The 17,705-nt window shown below is 34.6% G+C and overlaps 1 long non-coding RNA gene across 1 annotated transcript in view; it reads left to right on the forward strand.

Moving 5' to 3' along the window:
- The first annotated feature begins 10,817 nt into the window (after positions 1–10,817).
- Positions 10,818–17,705, forward strand: part of LOC111062096 — a 25,700-nt gene continuing 18,812 nt past the window's right edge. The window contains exon 1 of the long non-coding RNA XR_005573205.1: positions 10,818–11,052. This is a non-coding gene — a long non-coding RNA (uncharacterized LOC111062096). The remainder of the gene's footprint in view (positions 11,053–17,705) is intronic.

The following is a 17,705-nucleotide window of genomic DNA, read 5'->3' on the forward strand; positions in this document are numbered from 1 at the left end:
TTTTTTTCAATAATATACAAACATGCTATTATAAAAATTGCATTCTATGGTGTAGATTCTCTGGTAATGAATTTCATATGTTTTGTATTCTTTTTTGGCCCACTTTGTGGTCTTCTTCAAGTTTTTCGAACTAAAACAATGATTTCGGAGTGAGGAATTCAAATCTCTATACATCCTCTATCATTTAATTGCTTATAGGCTGTACATAATCAAATAATAAAGAGCTTCAACCTTTAAATCACTCCATAGTCCATCAAATTGCTCCAAATCTTGTTTTACTTTTCTAAAGACTTCAAAAGTGTTGTGAAATCTCCATCAAGATTTGATGGAAATTGAAGCGAATTGGTAACATTTCATTGTGCGAGATGGACCAATGGAATTAAAGCCAATCTACCTTCCAATATTTGACAAAACTTTAAAAGTATACTTGACAAGACCTTTAAAGTTTGGTGAAATTTCTTTCAATCCTAACAAATTCTGTCCAAGATTTGAAGCTCTTTTATCATATTGTGTAACAGTTTATTTTATTTATCTATTCTACTGTGTTATTGATTGTGTACATGTGAGGCCAGGCAAACACTCTTTCAACTTTTTTATTGATGCCCGGTTTCTAGGACGTTCATTAAATAGTTTAGTAGGTAATGGACTATCAAAGTGAATGCAGCATTTAAGCTGGGCAGGGCAAGAGGGGGATCATGTCGAATTAATATTTCGAAGTGTAATGTTGATTGGGATTCCATATAACTCGGTTGATTTTCATCCGAACGTTCTTGTTAATATCTCATTTTGAAGGTCGGTTAATTCTCTATTAGTCCAGTCAACGAAATATTAGAGAGGGAAAAGTTTGGAACACAATTTTTGACCCCGCAGCTCTTTTAAGGATAGTTAGGGGGTAAACATATCAAAAGTCCTCACATTTGTGAGCACTCACACAGTCCTCACCCATACCCACTGTTCTAAAGGGGTGGGGGTAGTTGAAAGTACCATATTTTGGTTTTTGCTTATATCTCGAACAATATGCGTCTTTCGAAAATTTTTCTTGAATACAAAATTAAAGCTTACAAGTTAGCCTACAAGTCTTATCTGTAACATTTTTCCATATCTGTCATAGTTTTCTAGACATGAGAATTCCACACTCAACACTAAAGCTGCTATAACAATATATATGGAAAGCTTAAAATGGTGAAAAAATTCATCAAATCGAAGAGAATTGAATCTTCCACTACACAACGCTCAGTACTTATTTTTTGGATGCATTGTTGTTGAGTAATAAGTCCTGAAAGTTCGAAAAGTTGGGAGAGAAGCTTTCTTTTACACTTTTAAAAGTGGATATCTCGGAAAATAAACGAGCTATCACAAAACTGTACTGAACAAAATGTGTAGGAAATTTATCTAGCTTCATTTTTGAACTGTTAGTCATGTCGCTGAAATGCATTGTTTTCTAGATAGATGCGTGTAAGCCAGAAATGAAAAGACGCAACTTTCAAACCACACTCATCCCTTAAGCACAAGGGGTAGGGATGAAGACTTTTGATATGTTTACCTTCTAAGTAGTCCAAACAATGCAAGTCAAATATTGTGTTCCAAACGTTCCCTCCAAATTTCTCTGTCAATTGACCTATTGTTGTTAAACTGAAGATTTCACACTCAACACTATAACGGCTGCAACAATCGTAGGGAGATGCGTAATATAATGAAATAATAACATTGAAGAGAATATGATGCTATATGAGCTCATGATTAGCACTGATTTTTTCAATCAATCGTTAAAAAGTTATAAGGACAAAGAGATGAAAATTCGGAGCCGGAAGGGTTTCTCTTCAAATTTTGACACCTTCAAGAGCTCATATATCTAGAAAAGTATGACAGATATGGAAAATTGTTACAGACGAAACTTGTAGGTTAATTTGTAATCTTCAATTGTGTATTCGAGAAAAATTTCCGAAAGACGCATATTGTTCGAGATATATGCAAAAAAACAAAATATGTTACATTCAAACCACCCCCACCCCCTTAGCACAGTGGGTAGTGGTGAGGAATTTTGATATGTTTACCCCCTAACTATCCTCAAATGAGCTGCGGGGTCAAACATTGTGTTCCATACTTCTCCCTCTATACCTTTTTTTTAGCATTCGTTGCCTGGACTATATTCAATTTGCAAGGTGGAAAAGTAATATTTCTTGAGAAGACTTTTATATTCACGTGGAAATTTATCTCGCAACATGAATTAGTTTTTATGAGTTCTGTTGAAATCAATTTCTCTATAACAATCGACACATTTGTACGGTTTTTAATGGAATCTAGTTAAGGAATTTCTCGTTTGCAAGCCACTGAAAGTTGACAAACCCTCACACGCACGCACAAGCGGTGCGTGACCTCCTTCAGTTGCCAAGCGGGGTTCCCTGTAAAAAATAGTTCTTACACTTCCACTTCCTTTTGAAAGTTACTCACAAAAAGAATTCATAAGTAAAGGGATTTATTGACCTGATAGTGGACAACATATAATCGGTATATTAAATGTGATTAGAATCAATTTATTGTTATCAAACTTTTATAATTGAATTTAAATAATAGTGGAAAATCATTTTTAAAGTCAGATTTTTAAAGTCACAGTAGAATACTATTTTAAATTTGAGTAGGATCCTCAATCGCACTCACCGTCAAATGACCTTTGTGTATGAGATATTAAGCCGTTCTCATACATTCCACCCACTCTGTACAATATTAGGTATTGATAATATTCTTCCATCTTCATCGGTCGAGTTTATCATTCATTGGGCTATCATGTTAAGTTTATACCTAGTGATGAATGATCCATACCCTCAAAAAATAAATCTATGCAATTATTGGATTACAGATTCGTATATAAAATACTTCACTAATGTGTCTAAAATACTTTTCTATGCCAGTGAACAATTATCAATGGGACTTAATTCTGTCTTTATGTGGACGGATAAATTTAAATCAATTGAATTTATTTGCTGTAAATTACAAAAATTGAATGGGGAGATAATGCTCTGAAGAATACAACGAAAAATAAAGTAGACGATTGATTATGAATTCCCCCACACTATAACTCTAAAAAATATGATGAATAATAACATGAATTGGAAACACTATAGACTATTAAGTCAAAATAATTTAAATTTCTCGAGTCCATTCATAGATTTCTTTAGCAATGATCCCAGAAATTCTGTTGATTGATAGGCCTGTCAACAGTAATATTCTTGATTGAATGAAATTAATTGTAATTAGTCACTTGAAATGTATTTTAATGAAATATTTGATCGTGAACTGATAAAATTGTTCTGATATGTATGTTGCAGATATGTTGCTAACTGGCGTAGGCTACTGATATTTATTGCTGACTGGTTTAGCTTGTGAATTAATTAGTGATTTAAGTGTGATGTGAATAAAATGAAAAGTTCAATTTTCAAGTTTTATGATCAAGTATAATGTAGGCCCAATTTTATTTATGAGAAAAAATGAATGAATGAATGAATTCTATTTGCCAAAAACAAAATATGCAAAAAAGCTTCACAAAAAATAAATATAAGTACCGGTATATGCTACTTCACTTAAACTAAGATACATACATGAAAATTAACTCTTAATTTTGAACACTACATACTCTTTAGAGTATGTAGTGTTTGAACATGTAATTTATAACATGAAATTGATTATTATATGAAAGTCAACGATTGGAAATAACTTAAGTTCAGCCATGCCTCTATGGCTCTTTTTCTGTGTTTATTACTTCGGAAATTATTAAGTGGAAATTCACTTTCTAGTATATTCACGAATTTACTGCTAATCTAGTAAAGTTGCCTTCGAAAAATAGTTGAGATAGTATTATATATTTCATATTTTCTTTTTGAATTAGGTCTAAGATTATAATTTGCCATCGGGTAGAGGGAAATTATGCTCGTATTTGAAACTGTAATTTGTTATGAAACTAAGATATAACTGTCGTATAGTTTTAACATCAAATTCACTGAACAAAATCTTAGTATCATAAGTTCTAGGTTTATTTAAAATTGACATGATGAATTTTTTTATTGGTAAAAGGTTTATAAAATGGGTATTGAAAGTCCCACAAAACCATGTCGCATTAGGGACCCTACTAGTGCCGTATATACATATTTGCATTCTGAGGAAGATAGCACATTTTTCAGATTTTTAAATTTAAATGATTGGTATTCTAGTCTTTTACATAGTAAGTTAACATTGATGTCCCATTTGAGACACTCATCGACCCGCATATACCAAGATATTTGAGGTTGATTTCCTATTAATAACAGGACAAGAGCATCTATCAATGTTTGGTTGGTTGATTGAAGAACAGTTTGAATAGTTGTAACTTGTATTGGTTGTCAGGTTTACCCTCTCTATTTGCTGTAAAAGCTATGTATTTTTTTTCTAAATTTCAACTCAAAGCATTAGAGTCCATCCAATTCTTCACAATAGTCATATCATGCTCTGCAACAATGACAATATCATTCCAATTATTTTCTGAGAATATAATAACTGAATCATCAGCAAAAGATGGAAATCTCACATATTTTAGCAAATTATTTACATAAAGTATGAAAAAAAAATTGGTGAAAGTACAGTACAGTTACCTGGGGCAGGCCTTAAAATGACAGTTTCTCTATACTTTTATTTTAAAATTTGGGATCTACCTTACAAGTAACTTCTTATGAATTTTAATGAATGACCTCTAAAACCATACTTCTCCAATCTGTTGCAAATTTTATCATGTGGTATGGTATCGTAAGCCTTGTATAAATCCATGAAGACTGCAAGTGGTTTTTTCTTGGAATTTAACATATCTGTTACATTGTTTACAAAATATACTTGCGCATCCTCAGTACTTTTATTAGAAAGGGAACCATATTGGTTACATTAATAATGTTATTATTTTGTGTGAACTTCATTATTCGTATTTTAAATAATTTTTGCAATATTTTGGCAATGTTGCCAATTAAGCTTATTAGGTCTATAGTTACTTGGATTATTTTTATCAACTTTTTCAGGAAACGGTTTGATGTTAGCTATTTTAAATGAATCAGGAAATACAGCTGTTTCAAAACATTTATTTAAAATGTAAGAGAGGGGTTCAGCTATTAGATCTGATATCTGCTTCAGTGTTCTATTATGAATATTATCAGGACCCGGACAAGAGTTATTTTTCAGAGTTTTTATAGTTTCTACCACCTCCGGTGGACTTACGGGACTGAGAGAAAATATGCATTTAATTCATCGGTTCTCTTATATGTGAAATCTGTTGTAGTGATATTTTTTTCAATTTGAGCAGCCAAGTTTTTACCAACTTGCAAAAATATCTATCTAATTATTCAGCTGAATCTATTTCTGGTTCATCATTTTAATTGAATGATTTCATTTATGTAATTCCATAGTTTACGTTTATCACTCCTAAATTCCTCTATTTTTGATCGATAATAGTTTGTTTTTGTTTCATGAATCAATCTTTTTAATAAATTTTTATATGTTTCAAGATCATGTTTCAGTTTTGTGTTGAAAGGTTCTTCTATTGATCTCTTATATAGCCTAATTTATCTGTAGTTCTCATTGATTCTATTAATCCAGAAGTATTACATGGCTTCAAAGGTTTATATCTGTGTGGTATTTTTATTTCCTGACTAGAATTTTCTATACACTAAGTCAAAACCGAAAAGAATATTTTTAGCAAATCGTTAACATCATTGGATAGATTTTCATAAATACTATCCCATTTTTTATTACTCAATAAATCTTTTAATTTTTATAGTTAATTGTTATTGTTTATATAGTTGATTTTTTTGACTGTTTTAAAATTACTCCTTAATGTAAAGTACCTAACTGAGTAATGATCAATTTTTTAAAATATGTTTTCTACCGCACTGTCAAATACTTTATCAGTTGTTTTAAGAAATATATGGTTTATAGAAGACTCTGAATGAATTCTAATCTTCAATTATGAGAAATTATACTCCTATAAAAATTGTGAATACTATTATATTCCATGTATAGTAACTGAGAAATTCCTCATTATAGTTCCTATAAGTGCCAAAACGTATCTTTCTTGTCAATGTACTCATTTCAACAATTCTACATTTGAAAAATGTTCATGATGCAATAAAATAGGTGGTGAATTATTGAGATATAAGTGTGATGTCAATAAAATGAAAAGTTTCAATTTTTTAGTTTTCCAATCTACTATTGTGTATGCCCAATTTTATACTTGTGGAAATACCTCTACCATTTCGGTCGGTGGAGCGGCGAGGTGGGGCGCGCAAGAGAGAGGATGGAAGGTCCGTGCACTACGATCGCAGCGCGGCAAGACGCCGTTCCTCGTCAAGTTCAGAGACTCTTCTGGATCCGCGCCGCGGTCCAAGTGCATGGAGGTACACTTGATCATATGTATTTAATTCGAGATCAAAAATTCTCCGTGCCACTCCACCGACCTAGTGCACGTTCTACTTTAAGGTACAAATATTTTTAATAATGGTAATAAATAGTAAAAAATGGATACTAGATATTGGCTTCATTAGTTTGTTGAAATTCATACATAGCCGCGCCGCGTCGCGCCGCTCCACCTTCGTAGTGCACGCTCTACTTGAAGGTGCAAATGTTTTTAATAATGGTAAAAAATGGATACCAAATATTGGCATCATTAGTTTGTTGAAATTCAGACATAGCCGCACCGCGCCGCGTCGCGTCGCGCCGCTACTAAATAGTACGAAATAGGTGCTAAATATTGGCATAATTATTTTGTTGAAATTCAGACATAGCCGGGCCAGTGACATGCCCATGGGCAGAGGTCATTGACCCTTGTTATTGACATGCAATAACTCTTTAACCTTTGAGAAAAGAAAATTTTTATTGTTGGTACTAAATAGTACGAAATAGGTACTATTTAATGGCATAATTGGATTGATGAAATTCAGACATAGCCGGGCTGAGAGGTCATTGACCCTAACTATTTTCATGCAATAACTCTGTAACATTTGAGATAAAAAAAATTTCATTGTAGGTACTAAATAGTACTAAATTGGAACTAAATATTGGCATAGTTAGATTGGTGAAATTCAGACATAGCCGGCTGAGAGGTCATTGACCCTAACTATTTTCATGCTGTATTTCCTCTGTTACCTTTGAGGTGAAATTTTTTTTATTGAAGGTACCAAATAGTACGAAATAGGTACTATTTAATGGCATAATTGGATTGATGAAATTCAGACATAGCCGGGCTGAGAGGTCATTGACCCTAACTATTTTCATGCAATAACTCTGTAACCTTTGAGATAAAAAAAATTTCATTGTAGGTACTAAATAGTACTAAATTGGAACTAAATATTGGCATAGTTAGATTGGTGAAATTCAGACATAGCCGGGCTGAGAGGTCATTGACCCTAACTATTTTCATGCTGTATTTCCTCTGTTACCTTTGAGGTGAAATTTTTTTTATTGAAGGTACCAAATAGTACGAAATAGGTACTATTTAATGGCATAATTGGATTGATGAAATTCAGACATAGCCGGGCTGAGAGGTCATTGACCCTAACTATTTTCATGCAATAACTCTGTAACCTTTGAGATAAAAAAAATTTCATTGTAGGTACTAAATAGTACTAAATTGGAACTAAATATTGGCATAGTTAGATTGGTGAAATTCAGACATAGCCGGGCTGAGAGGTCATTGACCCTAACTATTTTCATGCTGTATTTCCGCCACCTTTAAGGTACAAATTTTTTCATTGGAGGTACTAAATAGTACTAAATAGGTACTAAATATTGGTGCACAGCTTGAGTTCAAATTTGAAGATAGCCGGGCAACCATGTCTCTGGCCCGGCACTTTAGAAAAATCAATAACTCAGTTAGGGGTGAGGTACAAATTTTTTCATTGGAGGTACTAAATAGTACGAAATAGGTACTAAATATTGACATGGTTAGTATGTTGAAATTCGACCATAGCCGGGCCAGCGACATGCACGTCCGCCGAGGTAGTACCGCTGGTGGTAGTTTTCTCGGCTGAGCACGCCACACCGAAAAACGTCCGCTAGCGGTAGTCTCCGAGTAGTGAGTCTAGTAGTGGGGGGGGGGGGGAGTGAGACGTACTAGTTGCGTTGTGTTGCAAGGAGGAACGCCGAATGAGTCATCACTCTGTGCGCATGCGCTACCTCTTCGAATCGCCTGCCATGTATTCAGGTTGAGCGCGCCACACTGAGCTCGCTTTGTCCGCCGTACTACCACAGTATACATACAGTACGGAAACTTGGCTAGAACCCTGACGCTAAAATCCGCCATCTTGTTAGGAAGCGCCGCATTGTAATAGTATTGATGGTAGGTTCGGATCACTTTAATGATCCGGATCAATTGATCTCGTTCACTGCTACGAGCCAATCAGAAGACCAGGATTGGAACTTCCCAAAGCCACGTGACGTGTTTAGTATTGGGGTCATGTAAAAAGCATTGGTTAGATAGGCGATTTATTACAAGTTTCCATTCTGTACTTATTCTGTGGTACTACCTCTCAGCGAACTTTTGTTGAATCGCCTAGCAGGCGGTCGTAGGTGGTAGTGCGCCGTACTACCGCCGCGGTAGCGAACTCGGTGTGGCGCGATCAACCTGAATACATGGCTAGCGATTTTTAAAACTTCGCTACCGCCGCGGTAGCGAGCTTGGTGTGGCGTGCCCTTATGTATACTAACACCCTGCAAAAATTCAACTTTCCCCTAATTTGTTGCGCATCAATTTCTTTATTCACTGGGCTAAAGTTATCAAGAAATCCATTTGCTCTTGAAAGTGTGACAGTTTTCAAAAAACTAGTTTGCCTCTAATTTTTTGCTAGTTCTCTTCTTATAACTTTCTAAAAAATCGGAGAGATCTTTAATTTGCTGATTATAAGCTTATGACGCATCAAATTCTCTTTCAATTCAATTATTCAATTGATGTATAATTCCACACATTTACGCATTCTCCTACGACTGTTACAGTGTTGAGTGTGAAATCTCCAGTTTTGCAACAATAGATCGATTGAAATTGCATGGAGGGAATGTTTTGAACACAATTTTTGACTTAGCGGCTTTGTTGGGACTATAGTTGGGAAAACATATCAGAAGTAGCCCATGTGTTGAAGGGTTGTTAAGGCCGGTTTGAAATTTTTCTTTTTTTCTTATTCAACTATATCTTGGGAACAATCTATTCAATCGACATGACTACGGTAACTATTCAAAAATGAAGCTTGATGAATTTCCTACACTTTTAGTTCAGCGGAATTTTGCGATATTTGTAATAGTTTTCGAGATATTCACCCTTGAAAATGTGAAATAAATTGTTGAAATAATTTTATTCAATTTTTGCTCAGTCAGGAATTATTACTCTCCAACAATTCACTTAAAAATTAATTCTTATTTCAGGTTTGTAGATCAATAAATTATCTTTTATTTGATGTATATTTTCACTATTTCAAGTTTTCCTCTCATTGTTATAGCAGTTTCCAGCTTAAAGGTTGAAAATTTCAATACTGTATTGCAACAAGTCAGTGTCAATTCAGCAGTATCACATCTACAGAGAAGTGAAAATGCGCTCTTTTGATATAGTCTCATAGTCTGTTGTTTGACTATTCTTGTGTGGCGGAGTGGTATATTTTTATAATATTATTCTACTGTAAGCGACTCTCCGTACACTTCGAAAACCAGCTAAAGAATGTTTCGCGACAAGAAAGAAATTTTACTTTCCTAGGTTGGTAACGCGTTTAAAAGTGAAGAAGATCCAAGAAGTTGAACAAAGTCCAACCACAGAATAGGTACAGAATGGAAACTGCCAATCAAACGCCTATCCAACCAATGCTTTTTACATGGCGCAAATACTATAGTGAGGTCCACGTTATAATGACAGTATTTGATAAACTTTGATGTTGCTATCCTTGTCTACCAATCGACAAAGCAGGTAGTACTATCTTTTACTAGTTCCGCAATGATGCCAAATCTGTTTTTGACAATGTATAAATATAATTAATTAAGGCAGAGAACAGACAACGCTGTTCTTCTATCTGTATCCACTGACATTATAACGTGGACCTCACTATAGACACTTCACGTGACCTTAGGAAGTTCCAATCCTGGTCTTCTGATTGACTCGCATCAGTGAACGAGATCAATATAATATTGATCAATTATTGAACCGGATCAGTAAAGTGATCCGAACCTTCCATCTAAACTATTAGGGCACTGTAAAAACCGTCGTTATAGTGCCTTAATACTATTACAATGCGGAACTTTCTAACAAGATGGCGGATTTTTGCGCCAGGGTACTAGCCAAGTTTCCATACTGTATGTCTACTTTGGTCCAACTTTTGTTGGTGGTGGTCTTAGACCAGCTATAGAATAGACACGGCCAGTTGTATATTCATACTGTAAGTCGATGAAGCCAACATCTACTGCCATATCTCCAAATCGTGACGTCAGCATCAGATAGAAAACTTTTCTGTAGAGTTTGTTTACATTGTTTTCCATAGCAGATTGTGTCTATTTCAGAGGGAGCGCAGCTGGAGTTTACCATTTTAATGAATAAAAATTTACATCCTCCTGAAATAGACACAATCTGAAAGTTTTCTATCCGATGATGACGTCACGATTTTGAGATATGGCAGTAAATGTTGGCTTCAGAGGCTAGACATCCCAGCGTATCTATTCTATAACTGGTCTAAGGTGGTGGCGAATGGGAGGGGATACCCATAATGCACTACGCCAGCAAGCACCCAGACTCAGCAAGGATCAAGCAGCATTTCATTTCAGCAAGTTACCAACCAGTGACCACTGACCACGTGACCAGTCTGGCTTTATGGGTGACAGTCCAGTCGCCATTCGCCATTAAGTTTAGGTTGTGAAGTACACTTGTAATGTAATTTATGCACAAAATATTGTGCATAAATGCCCTAGAAATTGCAATAAATATCGGCGGTTGTGATTAATGTGTCGAGTTGAATCGGCCAGGAGCTGCAGGGAGAAGTTTTGGCAGCAAGAACGAGATCATAGTGAAATAAGGTAAAGTACCTATGCAATTGTGTTACCCATCATGGTTTTTGCAGAGTTATAAGACAAAGACATCAAATAATATTCTCGTAAATAATCTACAGGGAATGTTTTGTTTATTCTTGGTATTGATGTAGTAGTTGTGCTCATTTCAAGTTAGAAATTGAGGGTACAGTGCGAAAAGTAATAGTTTTGTAAAAATATTGTTGAACTATTGTTTGCATTGGATCATTTTGCGATTGGCGTGATGACGTCTCAAGTCCTGACAAGCAACGCCATCTTTCCATTCAGAAGGATGTATAGAGACATGAAGTAAAGAAATATTATTATTTCTGTGATCTCTATAAGAGGTAACCGGTAACTATTACTGGAACTGTTTGTTATTTATCATTGATACCTGAATTTATTTGTAGGCTACTTAGTAGCCTAATTGTAGAGTTTCTTTACAAAAGTGACTATCTCCAAAAACGTAATTATTTCTCAGAAGCAAAAAACGATTATGACACCCCAGAAGTAAAATGGTCAGATGGTAGTTGGTAGCTTTGAAATATAACAAATTGCATTGAATTTTAAAAAGAATCAGTGAGTATAAAATAAAAATAGAATGCTTTTCCAGGCATTTAAAAATTCTACTCTTGACAAAAATGACTATTTCCTGGATTTAATTCGTTTTGTAAAATTCCAGTATGTACCATTACTTGGTATTCTAGTTTCAGCATAGAATCAGCTATTTTTCACTATCATTATTCTGTACTCTTTATTATGTGCTTGCCTACACAAAACTGAAAACAGATCAAGCAAAATAATGAATAAAATGTATCTCTTGAAGCTTCCATCAGCTGTACCTATATGGCACCTTATGGTGTCTTTCTGGTTGAAAATAAGATTCATTATCATGTATCATATTTCTTCAATTATATAATGTTCAATTAAATTACTTTAACTAGTCTTCATTTTATAAATATTAATAGCAGTTGATGACAAATATTAGCTAGGTACTTAGAAGATTACACTGTTTTTAGACGTCAAACTCTTTGAAGAGTTTTTGTATAAAATCCATTATTTCTCAATTAGAATTCTTTGAGAATATTATTCACTCTCAACTTCTGCTTGTTCCACAGCCTGACTTGTAGGGAACTGATTTTATCAAGAAAAGAAAAACAAACGGGAAGAATAGTTTGGCTTATTTAAAACTACAAGAACTTAAACTGGATACTAAATTGAAATATACCAACATTTTGAAACTTATAAGCTGGAAACAACATACCGCATTTTTATATAAATTAAAGTATCATATGATATTATGACTAAGTTATATATTTGACGTGGACATTTATTTGCTTCACTATAAAAAAATTCTTCACTGTTGGTTTCCATCTGCTTTGTCACTTTTTTATAATATAAAAATATGATGACTACCGGTACCGTAGTAGTCCAGTTAATATAGACATAAAAAGGGGGTGTGCTTGCAATATATATTGTAGTTCTGATTTTTTAATATATTATTTGGGTACATTAGAGAACTCCAGAACCAATTTCTTCATGCAAAATTTCCATGTGCTAGATACAGTGTGGCCCAAAACCTCGTATTTTCGGCTCATTTTCCAGTTTTTAGCTATTTCAGCCAAATCTCGTGATCGGACAGAAAATGTTGCTCTTGCCTTTTTTTTAGATTATAAAATTTCGAATAAAATGAGATCATTCGGAACTCTCTTTCTTCAATGAGTACTGAGTTATGATTTTTCAAAAATGAGTGAAATTTGAAGAAAAAATCAATTTTGATGAATTTTAGTTTTTGATCAACAATATCATCCGATTGTTACAATTAAGATCTGTAATTCAAAATCCCTCTGGGTGTATTTTTGTGCTCTACAATCTGAGATCAGGTAGATCGCTCTACCTCATTTAGATTTCCAGGTACACCTGACAACAATGCTCCTTGTATTGTGAAAAACACCTAATTTTCAGCTTCAACCATCATCACCAATTACATTGTCCTCACATTGATATTTCGCACAATGAAATAAGTTCATAAGACTATGTTCTTTGAGAATCACCCGTCAGGTCCACTTCATTTCAGTATTTCCTAGTGGAGAGGCGCGGTTAAGGACACCTCAAGGATAAAAATTTCAAACACATAATTTTTGACACAATGCTCAGATTTCATCATACTACACTTAATTCTTCTCGGCTCGTCAAGGCGGTCCAAAATCATGCATCATTAGTCGAATTTGGTCGAAAAATGGAAAAAGTCCTACGGTCTTTCCCTATCATACTTATGCACTGTCGCGACTTAGGCTGCAGACACACGGGTTGAAAATAGTCGTCCGCAACGAACCGGAATGATTTATTTGCTAATAACCGTGAAATAGGAGAAATCGCTTTGGGTCTTCACATTGTCGATTCTTGGACTCAGCAACTTTTCGATACAATACAATTCCGAGAATGGATTCTCTTGTCTAACATTTTCTTCCAATTGTTTCACAAGTATCCACAGCTGTGAGCTGGGTGGAAGGTGGAACTCACCACCAGCTTCAAGATGGATTTCGAAGAGATAGCTTGTGCAACTGCACTTATTTTAAAAGAGCGTCGAATCAAACGTCGTTCAAGAGATTATTGGGTGCATCCCTTGATCAGTTCAAGGCTACTCAACGGGAAATTTTATAGAATATACAGAGTGGGTGAAAAGTCCGAGAATGGCTCAATATCTCATACACAAAGGTAATTTGACGGTGGGTGTGATTGGGGATCCTACTAAAATTGAAAATACTACTTTACTATGATTTCAAAAATATGTTCCGCCATATTGAATGCAACCTTATTTTTGTAAATAGGAAGGTGGTCATGTGATACATGATTTCGATTTGGAATTTCAAGAAAAAATGAATGAAAACCGCATATCAATATCTCAAACCGTTTCGAAGATATTCACATTATTAAAGTAACATTCTCAATTTTAGTAGGATCCCCAATCACACCAACCGTCAAATTACCTTTGTGTATGAGATATTAAGCCGTTCTCGGACTTTTCACCCACTCTGTATAGTAATTTGAGACAGTATCCAAACAAATTTTACCGGCTCTGAGTGAGATATAAGAGCGAGAACCAACGGAGAACAGTGGCTACTGGCATAGACTAAACAAAAAAACAGATCAGTGCTACTGGCTACTGGCTAGCTTATCAAACTAAGCCAAGTAGCCTGACGCCTCACGCCTCACGCTAACAAAAACTATTTCCTAGTTTTGTGCTTCATATGATCATTATTATGATAGAAGAGAAACATATGATTATGATATAATGGTCACTGATTCCATGTAACCAGGGACGAATAATGCAATGGTATCTTCCAATTAGCACGTTATCTTTCTTTGTTTAATTTATCAGGGATGTGTCGATGATTTAACAACAAAATAATATTGTAGTTTTAATTACTAGTAGGTAGTTCGGAGAACAGTAGAACTCGCTAACATCACTACTCACTCACGCCCGCCTATTCACGCACACACATACAAATTGGATTTAGAGAATATAATCATGCAATAGGATCGGTGGAGGTCGCTGAGAAATATAGAAGTTCTTTACACTTTTGAGTTAGAATACATGGTTGAAGAGAAAAAAATATATAAAACTTGAAATGTGGGACGGAAAAATTTATCAAATTCTAATTTTTTTTAAAAATGAACATGTGATATATGAAATAAGACCACCACCTTGGAGAGCTGAAGAATAAAGGTCCTCATCACTTTTCAGCTTGGAAGCACGGTTGAAAAGATAAAAAATCTGAAACTTGAATTTGAACTTTATTCGATGAAGTGTTAGTGTTGAAAAGTTATGTAAATTTTTAGAGTGAAATTTCTGAATAAAGGGTTTTAAAAGTTTAAATACTGTATATAAGTTTCTGCGCATTGTTTCAAAGTATTGTAATTGTATACCAAAATTTAATTTTATCCAAATCAGACCATAATAATAATTATTGTGTAATCAATCATATTAATTATTAATATGATTTGACAGTAAACAGAGTACATTACACTTGGAAAATTGGATGTTGTAAAAATTACAACACGCGACTGCTTGTGTAATTGAGTAGGGCGCAACTACCGGAAGATTAAAAACATAAATAAACTGTAAACTGGAATCTTCAATGGCACATGGTTCACGTTTGTAATCATACAAAGTTGTGCAAAATAAGAGAACGCTATTTTAAGGAGTTTCTTTTATTATTATATTTTGGGAAAATTGCTATCTTTATCCACTGCCATTATAACGTGGACCTCATTAAAGTGAGGTCCACTTTATAATGGCAGTGGATAAAGATAGGAGAATAGCGATGCCGACTCTCTGCATTAATTAATTATATTTCTACACTGTCAAAAACATAATTGGCATCGTTGTGGACCTAGAAAAGGATAGTACCACCGGCTTTGTCGAATGATATACAAGGATAGCAAAACCAAAGTTGAACAAATACTGTCATTATAACGTGGACCTCACTATAGGTCGAATCTCGTATTTCATAGGAATATAGTGTGCACTGTATCTCTTTTATTATTTACTATTAGGTAACCCGTGCTCCGCAAAGGACTAACTGAAAACCTGACGTACTGGAATCTTGAAGAATTTAAAATAGGCCTATAACCATCCTCGGTAAATTGTCATTCATATGGGTCTTATATATAATAAAATATTTTATCTCATATTGATTAGGATTTGGATTTTAGAGTTTCAAATTATAATTCAATGAACAGTCATTTGTCATTGACAGAAAGATTGTTTGTTTGTTTTCAACAATGCTTGTAGAATCTTCTCTATTTAATAACAAATGTGTGCTCGAGCGATAGATAGAAAAATTGTATACTCGAGGTGACTTTGATGTTTGTCATTGACTGATAGTTTATTCATAACCCAAAATTATCTTTTTTGCGGAGAGCTCGTTTGATTTCTAGTTTGATTAGTGAAGTCCGTCTGATCTAGTGAAGAGGATAGGCTTGTTTTTTTATAATACAGTTTTTCTGTCACAGTTCGGGTAGTTTAAAAATATATGACATATATGACCAGGTGACAAAATTAAGAATCTATAATATGCAACATTTAAAGTTAATCAGTTTAGTAGTTCAGGCGTAATGATGCGTCATTCGTGAATTTCCTATCCCGTACGTATATAAGCCAATTCTTTCCTTTATTATATTATAGATTATCAATATTTCCACTTCCCTTTCATTTTTACCATTTCATGTAAAGTTATTACTAGCCGGCAAGCTCGCTTCGCTCGTCTTATCAGTCTTTAAAAGATGTGCAACCACTGGACCTGTGACGTATAAGGCAAATGCACACAGAAGCAAACAGACAGATGGAGAAAAAAATGAAACGTCTGCATGCAGACGTGAGCAGAGAGACGGACGGCTGTGTGCGTTGCAACCAGTGAGTAAGTATAGAATGTAACATTCTTACTATACTCTCATTCTATCTATACGTACTCACTGGTTGCAACATTCGTTCACCTATAGTGAGGTCCACGTTATAATGGCAATATTTTATTTCACTTTTGACAGTGACTGTACAGAAGTAGACAAACAATCCTCAACCGCCATGTTTTATAACAAAATGCTAAAGTAGAGGAGTCGTATAATTGATTTTAAATATATTTTTGAATGAATGAAATAATTTTTAGATATTACCTTATGAGAAACACAAATTATACTCTTGAAATGAAAAGTTTATAACTTTGAGACCATCGTAGACTTTGTCCATGCTTCAGTTTACCGGAATAGGTCAGGCCTACAATGGTACCGGCATAAATCATATTGAAAGGTTACTTCAGAATTTATCATTGAAATTATCTTATTATAGATGAGATTTCTTTTTTTCTACTATTTTAAAAAGAAATTGGAATGGAATACCTACCGAATAACTTAATTGCTATTGTTTTGAAATTCATATTGGTGTATCACAGCTTTTCAAATTAGCCGCCATTTCAGGTTTGTAAATCTGATCTCAGTTATGAAAGCAAAGTTTAGAATAAAATTATAAAAAATATATTTTATTGATAAATTTAATCAATTTGACATGAAATTGATTATTTTATCAAGGGAATTAAAATTAATATCAGATTAAATTTAATGGGATGAGTTGAATAACAGCTGTGTACACTCAGTGGCAAAATGGAGTCAATTTGGCAACGTTGTTCTCGTATCTTCTTCACTGCAATTATAAATGTGCGTACAGATATACGCGCCTCCAACCCGCTCCGCGCAGGCTCCGCCCTCGTTCCACCATCGTGCCGCCATCGCGTCGCAGTCGCACCGATCATGAACGTTAGGGGAGATGTTAGCTCTTCACGCGTTCCACTCTTGCTCCCTACCCCGGTCGATCATCAATCGCTCTGCTCGAGTGACGTTCGGTTGCGGAGCAGAGCGAAAGTCTATACGCACCTTAATGCCGGGTCTACACGACGATATTTGCGCAAACTTGGCTCAAAGCCAGGTTTACGCAAATCTGGCTTTGAGCCAAGTTTGCTCAAATCTCTGTTCACACGACACCAGTTTTAACACAAACCTGTATTATAAACTAAACCATATATAAATTCAATACGAAGTCTTTGAAGTGTTTATAAACTTGAGATGAATAGTAACTCAAGCCTCCTCCTCCTCCTCCTCCACCTAGA

The sequence above is a fragment of the Nilaparvata lugens genome, chromosome X (genome assembly GCF_014356525.2).
Source record: "Nilaparvata lugens isolate BPH chromosome X, ASM1435652v1, whole genome shotgun sequence".
In the NCBI taxonomy this organism is placed as follows: domain Eukaryota; kingdom Metazoa; phylum Arthropoda; class Insecta; order Hemiptera; family Delphacidae; genus Nilaparvata; species Nilaparvata lugens.